The following is a 6,746-nucleotide window of genomic DNA, read 5'->3' as shown; positions in this document are numbered from 1 at the left end:
ATAGTCTTCATAAACTTCGCATAACTAGGCATTTGTTCCAGAGCCTCAGCGAAAGGTATATTGATGTGAAGTTTCTTGAACACCTCCAGAAACTTCCCGAACTGTCTATCCAGCTTTTGTTGCTGCAATCTCTTAGGAAAAGGTGGTGGAGGATAGAGCTGTTTCTCCCCTGTATTAGCCTCAGGCAGAGTGTGTTCAACAGTAGTCTTCCTTGGTTCCGCCGCTTTCTCCTTTTTCTTAGATTCTTTATCTCTAACTTCAGCTTCTACTTCTTTTGCCTTTTCATCCTCAGCTACTTTTCCAGACCTTAAGGTAATAGCCTTGACTTGCTCTTTAGCTTCCTTCCTGCCTGGTACTTCCGTGTCACTGGGAAGAGTGCCAGGTTGACGATTGAGCACTGCAATAGCTAATTGATCGATTTGATTTTCTAAGGTCTTGATAGAAACCGCCTGACTCTTGCACAACAGCTTAAGTTCCTCAAAATCAGCACTAGTAGGTGCAGCTGCACTTCCCTGTTGAGGATATGATTGCCTTGTAGCATACTGCTGTGGTTGCTGGAATCCAGGTGGGTTAAACTGTTTACTCACCCCTTGCTGATATGGTGGCTGAATAGCATTCTGATTATTCCCCCAGCTGAAATTTGGATGATTTCTGTTATTAGGATGATAGGTCGCTGGCACAGGCTGCTGTTGTCGCTGATAATTATTCACATACTGAACAGATTCGTTGACAAGAGAACACTGATCCGTAGCATGAGAACCTGCACAAAGCTCACAAACCATAGCTATTTGATTAACTCCATACGTAGCCAGAGAATCAACCTTCATTGATAGCGCTTGGAGCTGGGCTGCAATAGCAGTGGCTGCATCAACTTCCAGAATACCTGCGACCTTGCCTGATGTCATCCTTTGAGTTGGGTTTTGATGCTCATTTGCAGCCATTGTCTCTATAAGATTATATGCCTCAGTATAGCTTTTAGCCCATAAGGCTCCTCCAGCTACTGCATCGAGCATGGGCCGAGATTGGGCCCCCAAACTATTATAAAAACCAGTGATTACCATCCAATCCGACATTCCATGATGTGGACATTTTCTCAACATTTCCTTGTAGCGTTCCCAAGCCTCGCACATAGATTCTGTAGGTTGCTGCGCAAACTGAGTAAGAGCACTCCTCATAGCAGCAGTCTTTGCCATTGGATAGAACTTCACCAGAAACTTTTGCGCAAGATCTTGCCACGTAGTGATGGACCCAGCTGGTTCAGAATGTAACCAGTCTTTAGCCTTATCCCTCAGTGAGAATGGGAAAAGCCTCAACTTGATAGCCTCATCAGTCACGCCATTATACTTAAAAGTGCTGCAGATCTCGACAAAATTTCTTATGTGCATGTTGGGGTCTTCAGTTGCCGCTCCTCCAAAAGAAACAGAATTCTGCACCATCTGAATAGTGCCCGGCTTGATTTCAAAGGTGTTAGCTTGAATAGCCGGATGAAGGATGCTTGACTGAATATCATCAATTTTAGGCCGAGAAAAATCCATAAGAGCTGGATCAGCTTGAACAATACGATCTCCCATGTTTACTGGTTCTTTCTGCTCAGCGCCTGAATCCGAATCCTCAAAATCTAACTTCTCCGGAATATCAAGAACTTCGTTTGTCTCCTCAGTTGTATCTAAAGTCCTCTTGCGAGCACGAGAACGAGTTTGCATAAACACTTGCTAAAGTACCTGAAACACAACCGAAAAGAGTAAGTAACTACTACGTCCTAATCACTGAGTCCTAATGACCAATGATGGTAAGTACACAAACTAAACAAATACGCCGAGTCCCCGGCAGCGGCGCCAAAAACTTGTTCGGGCGAAAACACGCACTAATATTCACGCAAGTATACGCGTTCACAAGTAATATAGAATACTTTCTAGTTCGTTCCCTCAGAGACTCAGACTAAATTATTGTCTAATTAAACTCACTCACCAATGTATGATTACTTCTCAATGTTAAGATAATAACACTTAAAATTGTTGATCAAATATTAACTATAATTAACTACTTAATTAACCACTTAACTAACACTTCAAATTATCAATAATAAAACACTCATGAGATCATAACTTCATTATTACTTCCTTCTATAGCCATTGTTATTACATTTAGCATGTGACAGTGATGACATTAATCGAATAACACGAAACTGATAAAAGCCAACTTTCATTGTACTAATACCATTCTACCAAGCATCCACAATTAAGATAGAAGTTGAATAGTCATCAATTATGTTGAGTTCCTATATGTCTACAGAAATTGACAACACAACGATTTAAGCACAAGTTATTCCTTTTGATTACATAGGGCAAATAAAACTGTTAGAGTTACCCACTAATCGTGCACAACGTACATGAACCTATGCTAGCATGGCAAGTTCTAAATCTCAAGATCCACCGTCGCTTCACAAGAGATTAACACCCTATCTTATATGTTCGCGACGCACAAAAGACGAATACGCGCAACCAATACTAGATATCATGCAATCATCACACACTAAAGTATTAAACAATTAACTAAAGAATTCCATAATAAATCCATTGTAACCCCATGATCACGATTAGCCCATAATAGAACTCATCGCCATCATGGGTTCATATGAAATCATGATAAACAAACACAAGAAAATAATAACTAAACTAATTATATTAAAACAGAGTACGTCACAAGAGTAAATAAGTCAAAGTAAGAAAACTAGCATCCAACGTTACAACGAAACAAGAATCACAAGAATATATGCTTCCTCTTCGTTGCGGTGTGCTAAATCGGTCTTCTTCCTTATCTCCTTCGCTTCTTGCGTAAAACACAATCTAAAACATAATCTCCTTAATACTCTCTATGAAAACGTCTCAAATCTACCTATATAATAGTCCCATAAAACTCAGATTACATAGAAGTTGGAAGCCACACAGAAGTAGAAGTCTAAAATAATTCAGCTTTTTCCCCCAACCTTGCGCGGCCGCTCAGCATTTCTGCGCGGGCGTGCAGGCTGCTGCGCGGCCGCTCAGCATTGCTGCGCGGGCGCGCAGGACCCTACTGGAAAAATTCCAAGCTTGCTCCGTTTCTTCGCCGTAATCTGCCCATTCCTTTCCTCTCGCAATGGTGAACACATGCCAAGGCTTATTCTTGATGATTCCTCCCCCGAAATGCAACTAATACCCTGAAATGCATAAACACTAGAAAAACGAATTAAATACACAAAATACTTGATTTCAAGACACCAATTTAAGCCATTTTAAGACGTTCTAAGTGGTATAAAATGCCACTTATCAAATAGGCTACCACATTCCATTTGCATCCACTCGACGCATGTGACTGTGTTGTCACTTTCAACAGATATTTGAATTCTTTATCCGTCGGGTTCATGATCATCCGTCGAGTTATTGATCATCCGTCGGGTTGTCTATTTGATCATCCGTTGACTTCATTGTAGGTTATCCGTCACGTAGCAAACTTGCACTTGACTTCATTTCATTTATGCAGAATTCCAAGACATCATCTATGTACAATTAATCAACCTATTCTGCATATCTAGTTAAAGTCAACATTACTTGAATACTACTTACAGAGTCTATACAATAGTGAATGCAGAAATGTGCTACAGACTTATTGTTACATAAGCTACTCACTCGATGGATAATAAGTCATCATCCATCGGGACTATAATGAGTCATCCGTCGGGACTATAAATCTTATTCGTCGAGTGCTACATTATTTCACTAAGTAAAATCTACTAAGGTATTTTGTTCATGAAATCATCAAGTACACAACTTATACACAACAATCTCCCCCAATTTATGTCTACTGGAATTGTAGCCATAAATTAAAAGATACTTGATGATAACAAAACACTCTAAAAAATATAACTTTAAGAGGAAGTAGATATTACTGAAAAGTGCTTCAATTAACAAAAATGTACAAAGTTTTGCTCACAGTCATTTTTCAAGATGCTCCTCTAGCCTGAGCAGATTTGTCTAGTTTCTTGAAGGTCTGGATCTCTTTCCAAGCTTTCTGTTGTTTTCCTCAATCTAATTTTGGAGCTGCCTGTGGAATTCCAGTTCATCAGATTCTGAGAGATTTAGCTTTCCTTGCATTTCTAAAAGAGTCTCATTGCTATAGATGTTCAATTGGTCTTCTAATCTGAAGAATCTTCTCACACCTTTGTCATCTATGAACTCCATCAGCCAGTAGGGCCTTAGATGCACTCTTCTCCCTGTGTAAGGGATGATTAGAGTCTTCGGGAGTGCATCTTTAGCTCTAACACTCCTTAGTTCTTCAATCTTCTTCAATACCAATCTTCTTGCAGTAATGTTGAACCCAAAGTTCTTCTTGAAGGATGAATAAACTTTAATCAGTACAGCTTGGCTTTCTTGAAGGATCCTGTGAAGAGGCCACTGAATCTCCTTTCCTCCTTTGTACTTGAACACTAACCTTTCAGGTAAGTTTATGTATGCATCAATTCCTCTCACTTCATCTAGTTCATCCAGATAGAGGTTTAGATCAGAAAATTCTTTGATGTCACACAAGTACAGATAGTCTCCCTTACTGACTTTCGATTGAGCTTTGACTTCAGATTTGGATTTGAGAGGTGACAGCTTCACTTTCTTGACTTCTCTTGACTTTATTCTTTTTGGCTTGCTAAGGATTGGTAGATTGAAGTCAGGAATTGGTATGTTCTCCCATTCTATTGGCTCATCCTTGGGCACAATAGGTTCACCATGAATATTCCTGTCGGGATCCACCACCCTGATATCTTCAAATACCACAGAGGGCTTTGATGCTTGAGTTGTAGATAATGTGGATTCCTTAGGAAATTGATCTTCCAATTCCTTGTCAACAATATCCAGTTTCCTTTTAGTTCTTTTAGCCAATTCCTTCTTTCTTGGAGATTTCTTTTGTTGTTCAACTTGCTTCTTTGATTCAATAGCTTCAGATGGTTGAGAAGGAATTTGTTGTGATGAATTTACAGCATGTAGCTTGGCCAAGATAGCAAATGGCTCTTTCTTTTGTTTAGTCATTTTAGCATCCAGAGCAGCTAGCTTCTTTTCCTGCTTCAATCTAGCCTTTTCTTCTCTCTTTGCTTGAGCAAATTGAGGATGTCCAGCCACCACACAAATTTCTTTCCCATTTTTGAAAATCTTGGCAATTCTCCTTTTGGAAGCTGAATCAGCTGGATCTTTGTATAAAGCAATTGATCTTGATAGAAGCTTCTTCTCATCAGGATTAGGTGTCTCATATATAGTGTCCACAGGGTTCTTCAATGATGATTTTGAGTAGTTTACCATTGGTTTAAGAATTATTCCAGCCTTTGGAGATTTGATGCAGGAAGACTGTCCACTTTCCAGATAGTTCATGCTCATCTCATTCACACTAATTTGCTTGACTTGAGAGTGATGGATGGCTGACTTAACTGGCTCCTTGACAAGTTCAAACTTCTTCTGTATTTCCTCATCAATCTTCTCCCAGTTGACTAAACTCAACTTTTCCTTATCAGCTGCTCTTAAGTTGGCTGCTGCTGCATTGATCAGATCTACACTATCTGTAACTGATGGCTTTGAGATAGTAATTGAAGGTATAATTACTTTACTGATTTGAATTTGAAGCCTTTCCCCCTCACTTGATCCTTTCTCCCCCTTTTTGTTATCATCAAGTTGAGTAGAGGAGGAGGTTTGAGCAGCCACCAGTTTTTGAAGTAGATCAGCCTGTTGGGCTTGATGGAGATGAATGGCAGTTAAAGATGCTTCCATGGCTGACATTCTTGTGTCCAAGTCATCTATCTTGGTTAACAGATCAGAATTTTTCCTTAATTGCCTCTTGATGTCAAGCATTGTAGCTTTTGGAAGTTTAGAATCTATCCTGTCTAAAAGGGCCTTCTTCATCTCCTCAATATCACCTTTCATGGTGTTCATATCCCTAGCATGATGGAAGCCCTAGATTTGTTGAAGTTGCAGGGAGGATAGATGTGCCTGAAGGAGCTTCTTGGTGCTAGTATTGGTAGTGGTTTGAAGAGCAGTATTTGTCTGATTGATTAACTGGATCAGGTTGATCTTGAAGTAATGCTCATCACAGTGCTTTGAGAATGCCCATGATGGCATACCTGACCTTGAACTTGAGCCTACTTCTCCCCCTATGTCCATTGCTTCATCTTCACTATCCCCACTTCCATCTCCAAAGAAATTAGTTGAACCACCAGTCTCATAGTCCACATCACCAGCAGTAGAAGGCAAAGCTATGCTGGAATCCCTAGCTCTCATTATAGACTGTGTGGTATGCACCAAATTCAGCATCCTTTCTGCATTGTCATTGCCCTATTCAGCTAGAAGTTGATAAGCTGGAACATGGTGAGTAAATGCCTCAGCATCAAGGGAAGTGGAATCTAAAACAGCTTTAGGATGCCGAGATAGTCCTTCCTTGTCTGCATCCTGCACATTCATTGACTCGCTAGCAATGACATCCATACATATTGCTCTAATACCTGCATTTCTCTCATTTTCTCTCTTTTGTTGCATCAGGGTCTCACCCTGGCCCCCCACCCTCACACCCTCACCTTCATCTACTAAGGTGGGACTCCTCTCACTCTCTTTTGCCAATCCTGAAGAAATGGATTGCAGATTTTCACTCATTTCCTCTCCTTTTTCCTGGGAGCAACCCAGACTCTCACTCAAAACACTCTTCTCTCTCAATCCTAAGAGTGACTGTACAACCACTAA

At 40.3% G+C, this 6,746-nt stretch overlaps 1 non-coding gene across 1 annotated transcript; it reads left to right on the top strand.

The window, feature by feature from the left end:
- The first annotated feature begins 1,071 nt into the window (after positions 1 to 1,071).
- Positions 1,072 to 1,178, top strand: LOC141679601 (small nucleolar RNA R71). Its single transcript, XR_012558140.1, has one exon. It is a non-coding gene; the product is annotated as a small nucleolar RNA R71 (small nucleolar RNA).
- The last annotated feature ends 5,568 nt before the right edge of the window (positions 1,179 to 6,746 follow it).

Source organism: Apium graveolens, chromosome 1 (assembly GCF_009905375.1).
Source record: "Apium graveolens cultivar Ventura chromosome 1, ASM990537v1, whole genome shotgun sequence".
NCBI lineage: Eukaryota > Viridiplantae > Streptophyta > Magnoliopsida > Apiales > Apiaceae > Apium > Apium graveolens.
Note: the sequence above shows the minus strand (reverse complement) of the source record. Positions and strands in the feature narration are given on the sequence as shown.